Raw genomic sequence first — 18,390 nt, 5'->3', positions numbered from 1 at the left:
ATTAGACAGGTGACACAAACACGACATGTTTAACTCGTCTAATATCTTAAGTGAATCATGTTGACCTATATACAACCCGTGTATACCCGCTTAATATTATAAACGGATTAAGTGGATTGTGTTGACCTGTATACGACCCACTTAACCTACTTAAAATATTTTTAAATTTTAATCTATTTAACTCCAAATATATTTAAAACTAAATTTTCATACATAAAATGTATAAATTCTTCAATATTCATAACTAAAATAAAAAAGTAGTTCAACAATAAAATTTAAATAGGTTTTAGTCGGAGTATTTATATCTAACACTAAAATTATCTTTTTACTCTTAAATAAACAGGTCACTCACCTAACCTGCGTGTCAAATTGCAACACGATACGTTTATAGTGTCATAAATTGGTGACTCGTTTATGACATAAACTCGTTTAACATTAACCCTAGCCCATTTATTTCGCATGTTAAGCAAATCGCATTCGTGTGTCATGACCCATTTTGATATCCCTCATAACCTTCAATAAAAACTGCACACACAATATTAATGTATTTTTCAACCGTGATAATAATTTTGAAAATTTAACTAATTATATTGAAATAAGAAATTAAGTATTTTTTTATTTTATGTTTATGATTTATTATAAATGATTGTTTATTTATTTGAAATATTAATGTATTATACTTATCTAGTTTAGTGTGTCCTAAGCGTGTGGATATCCTACTTTTTTTAAAAATTATCGTATCGTGCACGTTCCCGTATCTCGTGTCTTGTGTTTGTGCAACCTAGCTCCTGGTATGTGAGAGTATTTCATACACCTAACTAATCAACCAAGATTGTTTTTATTACCAAGAAAAAATGAAGTACTTTTTTTTAATTTATTTTTGTGTCTTTTTTTATTAATGAATGATCAGAAAAAATAAGAAGGAATTAATTTTTTTTGGGAAAAAAACTTAGGTTACTTTTTTTTTATATAAAAGAAAAATAAAATTAATAGAGGAAAGAAAACGCAGAGTGGAAAGGGTTGGGATTAGAAGCCAATTCTTTCAATAATCAATTTTCGTTAAAGCGTAACTCTATACGGGGGAGAGTTTAGTAAATTAAAAAACTCATGAATAGCGAATAAAAAAATTAGGCTTGGCCAATTCGTTGAATGCTAACAATTTTGCAGAACTAAATTTAAGAAAAAATAAGAAGGAACTAAATTTATTTTTTGGAAAAAACTTATTTTACTTATTTTTTTGGATATAAATGAAAAATAAAATTAAATGTTCTCTACAAATTTATTTTTATAGTTTTTTTTTATTTTTTTTTCTAATTTGAAGAGAAAATTATTGGAATTCTTTTCCCTTATATTCCTTTCTTATTTCCAAATAAAATAATTTTTACTTATTAATATTAGTTTAGTTTTCTTTTCATTCCTATATGACATTTTCTGAAAATATAAAACAACTTATCTTCTTACAATTGTTGTAATTACAATTTTATCTTTTTATAATTATGTTAATTAACTACTCTCTTTACACTTGGCAATTTGAAAGACTTACACTTGGTTATCATTTAAGATAGACTTCTCTGCTTTTGTAATTATTAGCCTTTTTTATAACGTGTCTTGCACGTTGATTATGCTCGTTATATATTTGTACTCTTTTAAACTTTTTTATCTATAAAATATTAAAGCATATACGTTTTTATATCTATATTAAAATAAATATAATTGCTTAATTTGTATTGGACTTTGTCGTACAAGCTACTTATAATGCTACTTTTTGCGTACTTTATTGTATTTTTTTTTATAATGAAATGCTTTCGAAATAAAATTCACCCCAATCCCTAGACCTAATCTTTCAATCCCTAATTTATAAATGCAGATTCTTAAAACCTTAATAAGTGCTCAAAAAAAATTAAGTCATCACTTAATCTCCAGCCTCCTGTCCTAAACCCTAAATTAATATCTATATACAACTATAATGCAAAAAATAATAAATTATTTTTAATTGCTGGGTAAAGAAAAGAAATGAGCAGAAGAAATGAATTGATATATTTTGGCTATGGTGATAGCATTACTTACCCAATACATTAGAGAAATGAATATATGTACATACACACAAATTCTTAAAACCCTAAAAATGACCCAAAACAGAAATATATGGTTTAAATTTTTTTCCAGTTTTATAAATATTTTTTTTTTCAAGTCAAACCGATTTAGAATATAATAGAAAAAAAATATTAAAAATTAAAAATGTTTAATCATTAAGAGGTCATCTATTTATTATAAGAGAGATATAAATCTCTTACTAAATTAAAGTAATAGTAGTTACAAATTAATTTAGTGATGAAAAGAAAATAAAAAAAAAATTGTTATTAAGAATAGAACTTGTTTAGGAATTCAACATATAACAAGAAACAAATTATATTAAAAAAAAAGTACCAATTTGAATTTCAATTTTCAACCAATTCTTTAACTGTAAATGCTATAATTTAATGAAATTTGATGTTGATAGAAAAAAAAAAAAAAAAAAGAAAAAAAAAAGATCATAGCCAACTCAACAAATAAAAATTACAAAGTCATGTAATTTAATGAAATTTGATGTTGATAGAAAAAAAAAAAAGATTATGGCCAAGTCAACAAATGAAAATTATAAAGTAAATAATGTTAGGACCTAATTTTATTTTTCTATTTTTCTAAGTTGCAAATTTAAAATAAATAAGTTAATTAGTTAATAAAAAAGATTAAGTAAAAGAAATGTTCCATCCTCACTAAATAAACATGCAATTTTCCCTACAACCATACAGAAAAACAAGAGTATATTTTTTCTTTTTTATTATCTATAAGTATTTATTTAAAAAATAATTTTTAAAAATTATATCCAATCAAATAATAAAATATAATTTTTTTTGTCTTAATCACAGATATTCCAAGCCCACAGGTATCCCAAGCCCATTGGGCTACTAAATTCTGCTCACATTGGGTCGCCCAGGAAGAAATAAAGTGATTCTAGCGAGTATTTGCTCCATCCATGAGGATTGAACTCTTGATCTTACTTAAGGGAGAATGGTGTCGAATTACTCATCCCAACATTTATTGGTATAAAATGTAATTTTCTAATTGGCTACGACTAAAACTATTTTAGGAGAATCTAAATTTAATCAAGGGCGATACCAAAAAACTCATCATTTCCCATATTCCCACATTTATATAGCGTAGAGATAAATATAGAAGATTATTATTATTCATATGTATAAAATTTAATAGTGTTGGGATTTTGTCAGAATGTAAATTGTAATCAACATAATGCAAATCTTAAATTACCGATGTAACATATTTATTTATAAAAAGATTATATAAATTTTTACTACAATGTTTAGGGGTAAGCCTCGGTATTGATTCCATTAACATCGGCTTTAAATTTAAGAGTTAATTAGACTAAAACTGAAGAATTACGCTTGGTTCTAGTTCCGTCACTCCCTAATTTGAAAAATAACTGGTGGGAAATTGCTAGTTGTTAAAGAGGCTCCGGTCAATTTAAAAAAAAAAAAAAAATTGTGCAGAAGGATTTCATTTTCATTACTACTTTTGTCAATAGGGACTTTGAATTTTGACCAGTCAAGTCATGGATAAGCTTCATTTCAATTCTTGCTGTTATTGTTGGCTGAGGACATGAAAGCATCTGTTCCGTAGGACTGTTATCATCTTAGGATATGGCATAACCTTTTTTTTTCTTTTTGCCATTTTAGTCTCTCATTGCCATGATTAAACTTTTGGATCTTACTTTATGATTTATCTTTAGACTTGGTGTGGAATTTTCCAATCTTTTTCAACCAATTACGTAATTGACTTATGGCAATAATTTCAAGGAGAAATTCAGCGAGGGTGAGCATTTGGCTTATCTAGTTAATTTTAAGCCAATCATAAAATCGAATTAAAAAAATCAAACAAAAATAAAAACCTAATTTTAGTTTTCAATAATTAAATCCAACCGACATAGAGAAGAAACTTAAATTAATAATATTTTATTTGCCATATTAATAGATTGCTCTCTCTAGATATAAAATTATAAACTTCAATATCTCCCACACACAAAATGATTTTACAATTTGCAATATAAATTATATGATAAATCAAACACAAGTTGCAAAACAATAAAATTTGACAGCAACATATATTGGCACTTTCTCTCAACAAACCCAAATTAGAAAAGAAATAAAGAAAGAATTATTATAACACCTTGAAAAGAGAAATAACAGTGACTATTGAATGAAATCTAATAATAAATTGCTTGAAGGTATTGATATTAAAAAAAAAAAAAATATTAGGTTAAATCTTTCACGATGAAAAGGTGGCAAAGTAGCAGGGAGAGAAGAGAATGAAGTGAAACAAATTTCTATCAAATATATTTAGCTATTTACGTAATGGGTAAAGATTCACCGTTTGACTCACCCCCACTTTCGGCCAATATGAAATAAATGATAACCAATGTGAAGCCCGCGAAGTATAGAAGTTGCACTTGTAAGATACGTTTACGTAATGGGCAATTGTGTAAACGTATCCAATTTTCTTTTATTTTTTTACTATATGCAAAATGAAAAAGAAAGAAATTTAGTAAGGGCATCAATTCAAAGACATGTTATGTGGAAAGAATAAGAGTTAGTGTGACATCCCGATCTAGCAAAGTGATCCGAAGAGGACGGGTAAAAAAGCAAAGCTTCTAGAATAGTAAGGCTAGCTAGGATAGTAGAATGCAGGACATAGGAATGAATCAAATCATATATTGAAACAAGAAAGTTAATCACTAGAGGCATCTTTGTGTAGAATGACTAAGAGAATCAAAAGAACTCTAAGATTAAGCGTGCTCGCTTAAAGAAAATTTTAGGATGAATAACCTCCTGAGAAGTTTTCCATTTCATCTATAAGACAAAACCATGCAGATCTTATCCAAAGCCAGGATGAAGTGGAATTAGCTTGACCAAAGTGGATAACTCTTCTGGTGGTTAGAGTCAGAGGGTGGCAGTTAAGAAGATAACGAGGGGGTGACAGTTAGGAAGATGACGAGGACAACACTACTTGAGCTGCAAAGAAGGATAGGGGAGAAGGAAGAGTTTATACCCACAATAATTAATTGAAAGTGTTGACGATCTAGGTGTGAAGAATGACTGAGGGAGGCATAATAAGGTGTAGGCATAGGAAGAGATTGAACAAGGAAGGCAGCAAGTTAGCAAACACAATGTCTAGGCGAGTGACCAGGTAATCGATGCATCAATTCAAAAATTTTCTCAAGTTGGGCTTGTTACTGCTTGACTATGTTCCTAATTAGTTGTTTAAATTAAATTAAGTCTTTATATTGAGTTGTTTTTAATTATGTATTTTAATTGAGCTACTTTTAATTAAATTAAGTGATTGCAATAGTTGTTTGAATTATAATTTGGATGAATTTGGTTTAAGGAGAAATGTAGGAATTAGAGATAGAAAATTGTAAATTAGGAAATTATAATTTGGCTAAGCCGATTTAGAATAAAAGTAAAATGCATGAATTAGAAAAGTATGAAATTAGATATCCTAATTGTTACTTATGAGAAAGTCCTCCCTTAGACAAAATGTTTCAGATTGTAATTTGAATCTGCATGATTTTCAGCAAGTACGAAATTAGATGTCATAATCGTTAGAATGAGTGGTGAAGGATTAATCCAGTAACATCCTAGTATGCCAAAATTCATACTATAGATGGCAGAAAATTTTGGGTCAATTTAAAACAGAGTGAATAGTTGGCACTTGGTCGTATAAAGTAAATGTGAAGAATATATGTTATATTGGTTATGTGGCAATGGAGTTTGTTTTTATGGCTTTAATGAAGGAAGGGTATGTGAATGCTTTGTAATGTTGTAGTAATGTCTTTTAAATCATGTAGGGAGGGACAAAGTAAAGAAGGCAGCAATAATAGTAATTATAGACATACCTATTAAAGCTAGAGACCAATATGGGAAAGGATATCAGTCATGAAATTTTTTGAAATCTAAGGTGGTAAGAAGTAATTATACTTCATCAATGCTTGAATTTGTCAAACCATGTAGGTTGGGTTCTAGGAATTCCTGTAGCAAGTTGTCATGTGCAGGGGAAAAAGACGAAAAAACAACAGATGAATGATATCTTTAAGGATTCCAAGTATTGTAAAACAATTATGGACGCGGAGGTGTTGCGGAAGATTAGAACAAGTATACAAAAGTAAGATTTCCAAAGACATTTTTTATTATATACTTTAGGATTTTTCCTTTGTCTGATACAATGCTCTGAGTTCAGCCCTTATTTGTTGGAGGTAGTTGCTGATATTGAAGCAGCCATCAAACTTAATTAAATTGAGTTTGTACTCTAGTGGTTGGTAAGAAGTGTTGAACGGTTTAAGGAAGCAATTAGGGAGTATAGGAAAGCAAATGGTCTCGGAGAATGTGTGTTATTTCTAAAGGTATTATCATGTATTATACTCTTTGATAAATAAGCAAACTTTTTTTGGTGAAGTTTGATTGTGGAATATTTGGTTATAATAATGCAATATACTCTTATTCGACCATTGTATTAATGTAAATGTGAGTTGGATTAAAGCTTTTGCATTACACCAGATTTTTTTACCTAGACCATTTAGATATAAGAAAATCAATGAAGTGGGATATTTATCCGCGGGTGTGCGCATGAGAAAGGTTAGATATATGTGATGCCATTGCTTCTGACAGTCATAAGGGAGGTAGTTTCACCCATAGGGAGGTTAGTCTATTATCTTATTATGGCATTTCAAATTATATTCATGTTTTGTGATAATAATTTGTTGTGCAGATCTTTCAAATCAAGTATAGGAGGCCTCATCCACTGCATGGTGATGAATTTGAATGAGAATGCTTTAGATGAAATTGACTAAAATATATTACAATGTTTGGCACATAAGTAGACTTAAACCCTCCAACTTTAAGCAATATAGGCTATGTGAAGAGAATCATGTCATAAAAAAACTACCTACTTGTGAGACTTGTGTAATAAAAGAAGATAAGATATGTATATTTGTAAGCTATAAGGTACTTTGGTATGTCAAAAAAATTGGAAACAATGCGTTTCTTATGGGAATTCATTTAAAATGTCATTGTAATTATTTAACTGGTTTTTCGTACATATTACTTGGCATATAACAATGTCGATATGCTCGGGTATACAATTGCAAATGATCGAGGAATTAATCTTAAAAACTCTAATGAATTTCAGTCATGCATTGCTGCTCTTAACATTTAAAGCCATCAACCTTGTAACTAGTCCCTTTATTACTAGAGGATTGAATCTAATGTTTTTTCTAAGTGAATTTGTTTTCCCTTATGAAAATAAGAGTACCATTATAATCTGTGTTGAATATATCCTTCATTAAAAATCTGTATAAAAATTATATGGAGGTTGAGATTAGATTGAATAATATTTCATACATGCTTTGCCTTTCATTTAATAAAGATTATGGTCAAATTTAAATCATATATATTAAATCTAACTTCCCTCGTTGGCAACATTAGTTTATATTATTTCAAGATGCTTAGTTTTTTTTTTTCCTACTTTTTTAGATAAGTAACCAAGTTTGTATTATTAGCATGTCAGAGTAAGATACTTTTGTCTCGAGAAAAGTTGGTGCCAGATATAAATTCCTCTATTGTAATATGACCAACAATTTAAGAGGGTATAGCTAATGGACTAATCTTATACAAGGATTGTTAAAATAACTTTAATATGGCCTAGATCTTATAGTTCATAGAATTTGTTCAATAAGAATACACAATAAGCGGAAGCGTACCTTGATCCATAACAGCAGATCTATGTTATGGATTACCTCGTTGCGGCAATTCGATTCTCACCATAACAACAGATCTATATTTTTTCACTCTGGCCTTTTGTCCGTAAGTGCTCTCTTAATGGCCAGAGAATTATCAACTGCAAGGAAGTTTTTCTTTTCACGCTCTCTCAAACAATCTATCACCGTATGTATTTTAGGTTGTCGTCACACTCTCTTCTTCTTTTCTTCTTAACCCTAAGCTGTTGATTCCTTTATCTTTTATAAGGCAGAGAAAGGGTATTAAAACCCTAACTGGTCCTTATCCATTAAGTCCAATAACCATCATCTTGGGCCACCTTAATTAGAACCAGCCCTTTAATTACATGGGCCACATATAGATTATTAAATAATCTAACAATCTCCCACTTGGACCATGTGCATTTCTTGAATCCATCATGTTTACCTTAATTAGAATTAAAATGATTGGATTATAGCGGTCACAAGTCATTAATCGACATGATTCCTTCCATATATCACAGACCACCTCAATTCATAAAACTTTAATGGAGAAACGATTCAACAAACAATACATTGTCACAATCAAATGTTATTGTTATCTCACTCAAACCATTATTGTATACATCTATAATGTAGATAACACATAAACAAGCAAAACACATCTTTAGTTAAATTCCCAAGTGTCATAATAATATGAGCAAAATAACCATATGTATACATATATACAAGTTCAAACATCATGCTAACAAGGACTTATCTATAATGCCCATCCTATCAACATGGCCAGTGAAGATTTCGAGCGGTAAGCCTTTAGTTAGCGAATCCACTATCATCAGATCAGTACCGATATGCTCAATTTATACTTTGTGTTTTTGCACTTCTTCTTTCACAGATAGGTACTTTAAATCCATGTGCTTTGCACCCTTAGAGTACCTATCATTCTTAGAGAAGAAGATAGCTATGGAATTATCACGGTAAATTCTCAACGGTCTAGCTATACTGTCGATAATACCTAAACCCGAGACAAAGTTCCGCAACCACAATACGTGAATAGTGGCCTCAAAGCATGCCACAAATTCAACCTCCATTATGGAAGTAGCAATGACAGATTGCTTTCCACTTTTCCATGATACTGCTCCTCTAGCTAAGAGAAACAAGTAGCCAAATGTAGACTTTCTCGAATCTACACAACCATCATAGTATGAATCCGAGTATCCCACCACTTCTAGATAGCTGGACTTTCTATAAATGAGTATATGATCCTTAGTGCCTTGTAAATACTTAAGTACTTTCTTTGCAGCTTTCCAATGGTCCATCCTAGAATTACTTTGATATCGCCCTAACATTCCAACGATGAAACTAATATTCGGTCGAGTACATGTTTGAACATACATTAAGCTCCTAACTACTGATGCATATGGAATAGACTCCATCTCTTTACGTTCCAAATCATTCTTAGGACATTGCATTTCGCTGAACCTATCTCCTTTCTGAATTGGAACTATTCCTATGGAGCATTTTTCTATTCTGAATCTCTCTAATACCTTATCAATGTAAGCTCTTTGAGACAACCCTAACAGTCCTTGTGACCTATCACGAAATATTTCTATTCCTATCACAAAGGATGCCTCTCCCATATCTTTCATTTCAAAGTTCTTAGAGAGAAAACCCTCCACATCATGCAACAACCCAACATCATTCGTAGCAAGAAGAATGTCATCAACATATAAGACTAACATGATGAGCTTGCTCCCACTGACCTTCATATAAATACACCGATCAATAGTGTTTTTTATAAAATCATATGAAGTGATGGTATTATTGAACTTAAGATACCATTGACAGGAAGCTTACTTCAGTTCATATATTGACTTCTTTAACTTAAACACCGAATTTTCTTTTCCTGTGACCACAAACCCCTTTGGTTGGTCCATATATACTTCCTCCTCTAAGTCACCGTTAAGAAGGGCTATCTTTACATCCATTTGATGAAGCTCTAGGTCATAGTGAGCCACCAAGGCCAAGATAATTCTTAAAGATTCCTTTTTGGAAACTGGAGAAAAGGTCTCTCTATAATCAATGCCATCCTTCTAAGTGTGACCTTTAGCAACAAGTCTGGCTTTATGTCTTTCAATGTTGCCTTTAGAGTCCTATTTGGTCTTGAAAACCCATTTACAACCAACTTGTTTTGACCCCTCAGGCAACTCGACTAAATCCTAGACTTGATTATCACTCATTGATTGCATTTCTTCCTTCATGGCATTAAACCATTTTTCAGAATTATCACATTCTATGGCTTTCTGGAAAGAGACTGGGTCCTTATCAATGCTCAATTCACATTCATGCTCAAGTGAGTAAACCACATAATCACTAGAAATAGCTGGCCTTCTTTGCCTTTATGACCTCCGTAATGCTATTTCTTATGAAACCACTTGATCATTCGTGAATTGTTCATTATTTACTGGTTCATCATTTATATGGTCATTTTGTGGGTTCGAAATGTTGTTTTGTTGTTCAACCATGTTGTTCAACCGTGATACAACAAGAGGAACAACAACCGAAGAAGAGACATTAGGAAAATCCACCTGAGTTGGATTTTCGATCTGAATCTCTTGCACATTCACTATTCCCACTAATTTGGCCATTTTCAATAAACCGAGCATTATCAAACTCAACAATTCTTGTACTATGGTTAGGACAATAAAATCTGTACCCTTTTGACTTTTCAGGATATCCTATGAAAAATTCACTAACTGTTCTAGCATCCAGCTTCTTTTCATGTGGATTATATATCCTAACTTCTACTGGGCAACCCCAAACATGAAGATGCCTTAAACTAGGTTTCCTTTCTAGCCATAATTCATAAGAGGTCTTAGGAACTGCCTTACTAGGAACCCTATTAAGTAAATATGCAGCAGTCTTTAATGCATGAATCCATAATGATAAAGGTACAATACAATTATTTAGCATACTCCTAACCATTTCCATAAGAGTACAATTCCGCCTTTCAGCTACACCATTCTGTTGCGGTGTACCCGACATTGTCTATTGCGCACAAATGTCACGACTTTCAAGGAACTTTGCAAATGGACCTGGACATTGTCCATTTTCGTTAAATTTACCATAATATTCACCACCTCTATCAGATCTCACCACTTTAAGTTTTCTATTTAACTGCCTGTCTACCTCATTAATGAATATCTCAAGGATATGCACTGATTGAGACTTTTCATATAGTAAATATATATAACCGTACCATGAGAAATCATTGATAAAGGTAATAAAATATTTTTCACCACTCCAAGAGGGAACATCAAAAGGACCACATATATTAGTGTGTATAAGTCAAGCAATTCACTGCTTCTTGTGGCTGGATTCTTTAATGTATGCTTAGTTTGCTTACCTTTAATGCAATCTATACACACGTCCCAGTCAGTGAAATCCAATTGAGGTAAGATTTCACCTTTCATTAACCTCAAAATTCTTTCTTTGGATATATGACCTAACCTTTGATGCCACAAGAAAGCAGAACATTCATATGTGCACTACGTTTATTACCTATATTGTGTTCAATATTAAACAGGGATTCAATAAATTCAACATCAAGATTAAAACGATGCAAACCATCAATCAAAGTACCAGAACCATAATAGTACTTATGTTTGTATAATGAAAAAACACCATTACAAATCTTAAAACTGAAACCAACATTATCTAACCTCCCTACAGAAACTAAATTTCTAGCACATTCAGGAACATAGAGATACTTTTCAAGATCCAGATAACAATTAGTGTCCAGGATCAATCTATAAGTCCCAATTCCTTTTATTTGTGCCTTCATTCTGTTTCCCATGTATAGGAACTTTTCAGTTTTATTTATGGGTTGGATCGAAAGGAATCCCTGTATAACATGAGACACATGAGTAGTTGCACCAGAATCTAACCACCAGGTATTACTAGGCACTTCAATAAGATTTGATTCAAAACATACTGAAACATAAAGTATACCTTTCTTTTCAAACCAAATCTTCCTTTTAGGACAGTCCTTCTTGAAGTGACCACTCTTCCTACAGAAGTAGCACTTCAACTCCTTACGGACCTCATTAACCTTCATTGGGGCACTGTCCCTTTTCTTGCCTTTCTTCCCTAATTTGTTGTTGTTGCTACTAGCTCCATTATGAAATGTGAGATTTATAGAGTGTTCCTTCAATTTCTTTAATCTCCCTTCCTCTTGTATTAACATGGCCTTGATTTCCTAAATGTTCCATTTTTCTTTAAGGGTGTTGTAATTCACCTGGTACTGACCAAACTTAAGAGGAAGTGAGTTAATAATAAATTGAACTAAACAGGATTCACTCACATCCATTCCCATTGATTTCAGGTTGGCTGCCAAATTCTGCATGCCAGTCACATGATCATGAATGGATTGTGACCACTCAAACTTCTTGGTCGTTAGCTCACTCGTCAAGGATCCTACGATGGACTTGTCAGCTATGTCCGATTGGGAGTATTCCTTAATTTTCAGTATGTACTCTCTACCATTATCTATTCTGGGCATTGATGGCTTAACATTTTCAGCCATTGTCACCCTTATTAAGTTCAAGCTCAGCCTGTTAGACCACTCCCAAGCCTCATAATGGGACTTGTCGGCTTCAGTACTAGTCTCTGTAATGGCTGCTAGCTTTTCAGAGACTAGTGCCAGATCCAAGTCTAGAACTCCTAACTGATAATGGATTTGTTTGGACCAATCAACATAGTTCAATCCATTGAACTTAATCAACCCAGCGCCCATAACAAACATGTTAAAAGAAGCTGCAACATTATACATATACTCATACGTTAATACTTTGAGTAAACATAAATGGATTCAAACAAATAATAATCTTAAATTATGCATTTAAAATTACCTTGGGGTAATACTTAAATACATAGCTTTAACTAATAATGATGCCAAGAAGAAAATACTTTAACAGACTTTCATTGATGTGGAGCAACTTGCGAACCTTTATGCAAGTCAGAGAGAAGCACGCCCGTGCTTCACTACAGCATGCCCCATGCTTCTCTCTGGAAGTTAGGGCACGCCCGTGCTACATTACAGCACTCCCCGTGCTTCTCTCTAGTAGTCAGGGCAAGCCCATGCTTCATTACAGCACGCCCCGTGCTTCTCTCTGGAAGTCCATAGCACGCCCGTGCTCCTTTTTGGAATCCAGTTACTTTTTTTTTTATTACTTTCAACTATTCAATAATGCTCCATACAATATGCGTGCTATCTTTGGATATACATTCATATTAATTAATACAATGATAAGCCTCTTTAATGTCATTTGATTATAATTACTAGTCTACCTTTGGGTAACCTAACAAATTATAATCAATGATTTCAATTGTTCAATTTTAACTTTTATGTCATTTAACGGCATCACACAAACATGAACAATTGAAAGCTGCATAATCAATGTCTAAACTAATCCAAACAAGACCACTTTGGTGACTAACAGGTTTTCCATTCATTAAGTATTGATATATGCAAAACTTTTATGAGATTGAATTAAGATCTCAAAACTTTAACGACATAACACAATAAGATGTCATAACCTTCCTTTATAAGTAACAGCAGAATAATTTATAAAGCATAAAGAAAACAAACAGTTTTCAATTTCTATAATTTTTGGCTTTATTTATACCATTAATTTCCAGATAAATCAACTTCACAATACGAAATTAATTTCCATTAATTAAGCCAAATAAAACTCTATCAAACAAATCTAAAATAGGGACTAGGCTCTGAAGAATACACAATAAGAGAAAGCATACCTTGATCCATAACAGCAGGTCTATGTTATGGATTAGCTCGTTGAGGCAATTCGATTCTCACTGTAACAGCAGATCTATGTTTCTTCACTCTGGCCTTTTGTCCATAAGTGCTTTCTTAATGGTCAGAGAATTATCAATAGCACAGGAGTTTATCTTTTCACGCTCTCTCAAACAATCTATCACTGTATGTGTTTGAGGTAGCCGTCACACTCTCTTCTTCTTTTCTTCTTAACCCTAAGCTGTTGATTCCTTTATCTTTTATAAGGCAGAGAAAGGGTATTAAAACTCTAACTGGTCCTTATCCATTAAGCCCAATAACACATCATCTTGGGCCACCTTAATTAGAACCAGCCCTTTAATTACATGGGCCACATATAGATTATTAAATAATCTAACAAGGATTTGAAAACCATTTACTGAAAAACCTCCAATAAATTATAATACTGAAAGATGAGGGTTAAAAGGGGTATTAGAGTTTAGACTGATAAAAGGAGGAAGCATTTTATTAAACTTAGTCTAGGATCTGTCTTCAAGATTAGAGCATGGATTAGCTGGTCCAATCATCTATAATCTTCTACATCATTTGTCTAAATTTGGACATGCGATTTTAGTAAATGGTTGAAAAAGAATGCTAATTAATTTGTCTATACCTTTGCCTTATTTGACTCCATTCAATTTATTTCGTTATAGATGTTCAACATCACTTTTAATTTCATGGCATTTTCATATTTGAATTGAAAATCAAAGTTTTGGTAAGGATTTGTGATGAAAGGATTTGAAAGCCATATGATCTTGAATCTGACAATGCTATTATCTATGTTGATATGCTATTATCTAACTGCATCCTTTGTTTGTTTGGTAAATACTTAACTTTTTTCCTATTTCATAAGTGATGGTCTATTAAGCTGTTATATTTTTCCATCATCGTGATGTAGCACTAAAATAAACATTAATGTGTATATATATATATACTCACAGTCCAATAGGTAAAAAATTAGGGATAATTGTTCCTATATAGTTTTGGGCTAACCTGCAAAAATTAAATAAATAAGAACAACTAAATGAGGATTAACATCTCTAGCTACATAAACTAAAAGAAAAAATTAATGAAAATGAGAGGCTGTTGAGCTACTAAATTGTTTTAAATGTAAGTGAAAAAAAAAATTTAATGTGTAGAATTTTTTTCTTTTCATGATATTATTGAGTGTTGAAACTTCGAATAATATAGCTTTAAACTTAAGTTATTTCTTAGATTAATGATAAACACTTTCATTTCTCAATCTGCCAATGGTCAATTCATTTTTTTTAATAATTCAAGTCAATTAGGAAAAGGTCAAGACAAAATCCTGAATATAAAAATAAAATAAGGAAATGACAATTTATGTGAGAAAATATTTAATGAGGATGAGAAAACTAGTGACACACACCTGCCAACCAGCTTCAATAGTGTTAAGATCATTCCCAAATGAACCTGAAATGACCCACATTTGTGATAAGCTGAATTCATATTGATTAGTAACTATTGGTGCCCACACATTTATACTTTTGCACCATAGTATTCATCTCCACTCATATACCCAACTGCATGTTGGATCCAGTAAAAAAATTTTCCAGAATCAATATATAACAAAATTATAATAAAGAGAGTTTACTGCGGATTGATTTCGTTTTTCTGTGGATTGATGATTTTGATATTAACATTTTTAAGAGTAAAATTGAGGTAATATTAAACTGAGTAATATAACCAAGTGAATCTACTATAGTCATCAATAATAGTTAAAAAATATTTAAGTCGAACTAATGGACTAGAGTTTATTTTCTGTAGCATAGTGAAAGGTATCACAAGGATGAGAACTAGAGTTTTAGAATCTTATTGTCTAAAGAATGCAATTCTTGTAAACTATTACTTGACAAATGACCTAGTCTAAAATGCTAAACATCAAACTCTGACTTGGCATAATCATTTATTGAACTAAAAGCACTAGAAATAGGAAAAATAAGCTTATCAAGATAATAAAGGCCAACTTTTTCTTTAGCTAACCCAATCATCTCCATTGCATACAATTAGAATTTTTAGTGAGTTGACTAGTGGAAATTAGATTATAGTGAAACTGAGGGACATAAAGGAAATTAGAAAGTACAAAATTGGAAGCAAAAGAAACTATCCCTAATGTGAGATGAATGATGATTTATGTTTATGTTGATTTGTGTTTATGACAACAAATATACCAATTTTTTTTAAAATTAGTTTACGTTGATTTGTCTTTTCATTTGATTGGAAATGAAATGAATGATGCGTTTGAGTTGGAGGCCTAATGGTGGCCATTTTGACCTTGGTGGATGTTGGGATGATATAAGAGTGTTTATATTAGTGTGTTTTGACTTGAGAATTGATTATTGTATGCCAAAATGCTGTTGAAACTTTTTTAAAAACTGAAATATTAGAGTGTTTATATTAGTGAGTTTGTTGGCTCAAGGGTCAAATAATTATCTCGAGATTTTGATGATTAAAACAAAACAAAAAAATTTAAATTATGTTATTTGTGCTAATAACATTTTTTGCAGATTATATATGGAAAGTAATAAATAAACAAGGCAAGTCCTATAATTTCGAGGATCATGAAGACTATTGAAGACCTTAGTGGTTAGATTTTTAGGATTTATTGTAGGATAGAGAGAACACCCATTTATAAGCACAAAATTAATTTCTTCTCTCTTTATCAAAAGGATTTTTGAAAATATTTCCTTAAAAAAATTAAAAGTTTTTTCGTTCCTTAATATTTCCTTAAAAAAATTAAAAGTTTTTTCGTTCCTTAATTCTTTTACCTAAAATGGAGGAGATCTTGTCTGAATCATTTTTGGTAATAAATATCTACGAAAAAGCTTATTTTAGTTTTTTGAAAATTATTTTCATAAAGGTTCGAAATTTATTCACTTACCTAAATTTAAGAGACTTTGTCTCAAACAATTTTGGTAATAGAATAAATCGAATAAAATCTTTATGTGTTCATTTTTTGGAAACAAATCTTTTAAAGAAATCCAAAATCTTGATTTTATCTTCTTACCTAAATGAATGAGATTTTATCTCAATCGTTTTTGGTAAATTAATATTTCGGAGAAGATTTTCGAATCCTTATTTTCGAAAAGTTTGTTCTTAAAGGAAAGTTAGATTTTCTCTTATTCGCTTACCAAAAAGAAAGAACATTGATTCAAAAAAATTTTTGGTAACAAAGATCTCCGTATCTTCTAAAAGTGAAAAGTCAATATTTTGATTTGAAAAAGATATCTTACTTTCTAAAAATGTGATTATTATCCTTCTCTATAAAGGCGTCTTTTCTTTAAAAGACGTGGGAGAAAAGAGTTTTTAAGAGTGTTCGTACATTGATCATATTTTTATCTCTCAAAACTTATTCTCAACCCCCTTATTTCTTTTCATCTTAGTACTTTACATTTTATCTTTAAAAGAGAAAAGAAATTTTATAACAACTTCTTTTGAAAAACAGTTCTGATTTCTAAAACGATTTTTTAATCTTAAAAACTGTTTTTCCTGTGCTTATACTTGCATTTCTGACTGTCTATTTAGATTCTGTAATCTTTAATAGATAGGTTTTTCATTTGATAAACATTTGTGTAATAGCTTAGGTGAAAAGCTATTGTAAAAGAGGTTATCAAGCCACCTTCTCCGTGAGAGAGATTCTAATGTCTTGATTTGAGTTTCTGTTCTCTACCAAAAACAGAAAAGGTTGAGGTTAACTAGAACCTTTGAAAAATCTAGTGGGACAAAGGGTTGATCTAGGAGTTGATCTATTGTCTTGTATTGTTGGTTTGTCTCTTACCCTTGAAAAGAGATAACATAGTTGAGGATCTCAAGATGAGTCTTGGGGAGAGGATGTAGGCGAGTTAGTGCCAAACCACTATAAATTACTGTGTTGATCTTTTTACTTTTTGAAGTTTCTACTTGATACTATTTTACTTGCACTTCTGTTTATATTTTTGAAATGCTAAAAGTTGTTAATGGTTTTGATGTTCTAAACTGAAATAAGCTTTATCTTTTTTGAATATTAGAACTCTGGACTTCTGCTCAGTGAATATTTCAAGTTCTAAATTGTTCTTCTATTTTCAGTATATTTCACTACTTGGGTTTCTAATCAGTTTTCTAATCTTGATTGAAGCTTTGTGAAGCAGTTCAGATTTCAATAATTGTCTCTCACATAGTCTTTTATATTTATCTAAACTTTATGAGAAAGTTCTAAACATAATAGCTTTCCTTCATAAAGTAGTTTTGATATTGCATAAAAAATTGTGAAGCAGTTCTAATCAATAACTATACTTTGCAAAGTCTTTCTATTTTCTACATAAGGATATTGTGAGGAAGTTTTAATCAAGAACTTATTCTCACAAGTGCATTACTTTTCCGCTGCTATAGAATTCTGAGTTTGTTTTTAAAGTTAATTTTTTTTTTTTTTTTGAAAATCCAATTCACTGCCCCTTCTTGGGTTATGCCATACACATATGGGACCCACAGTGTTTACATATATATAGTTACCCTTATTATAGAAATAACCTCAGGAGGTTAGAAATGTAAATGGAACATTACTTTTGGCATGTTTTAAGGATGGTTTAGGACTAATGCAATTACATATAATTTTCCCTTTATAAATAGAGTGTTAATTAGGTAAAAAAATGCAAACTAATTGAGATTGGATGTACTAGAGGTACGAGGTCAATGGGATATTAAGACAAGAATTCTTGCAAGGATTGGAATCATT

Source organism: Jatropha curcas, chromosome 7 (assembly GCF_041381405.1).
Source record: "Jatropha curcas cultivar XTBG-Jc1 chromosome 7, XTBG_Jcur_1.0, whole genome shotgun sequence".
Taxonomy (NCBI): Eukaryota; Viridiplantae; Streptophyta; class Magnoliopsida; order Malpighiales; family Euphorbiaceae; genus Jatropha; species Jatropha curcas.
This window is presented reverse-complemented; position numbering follows the sequence as displayed.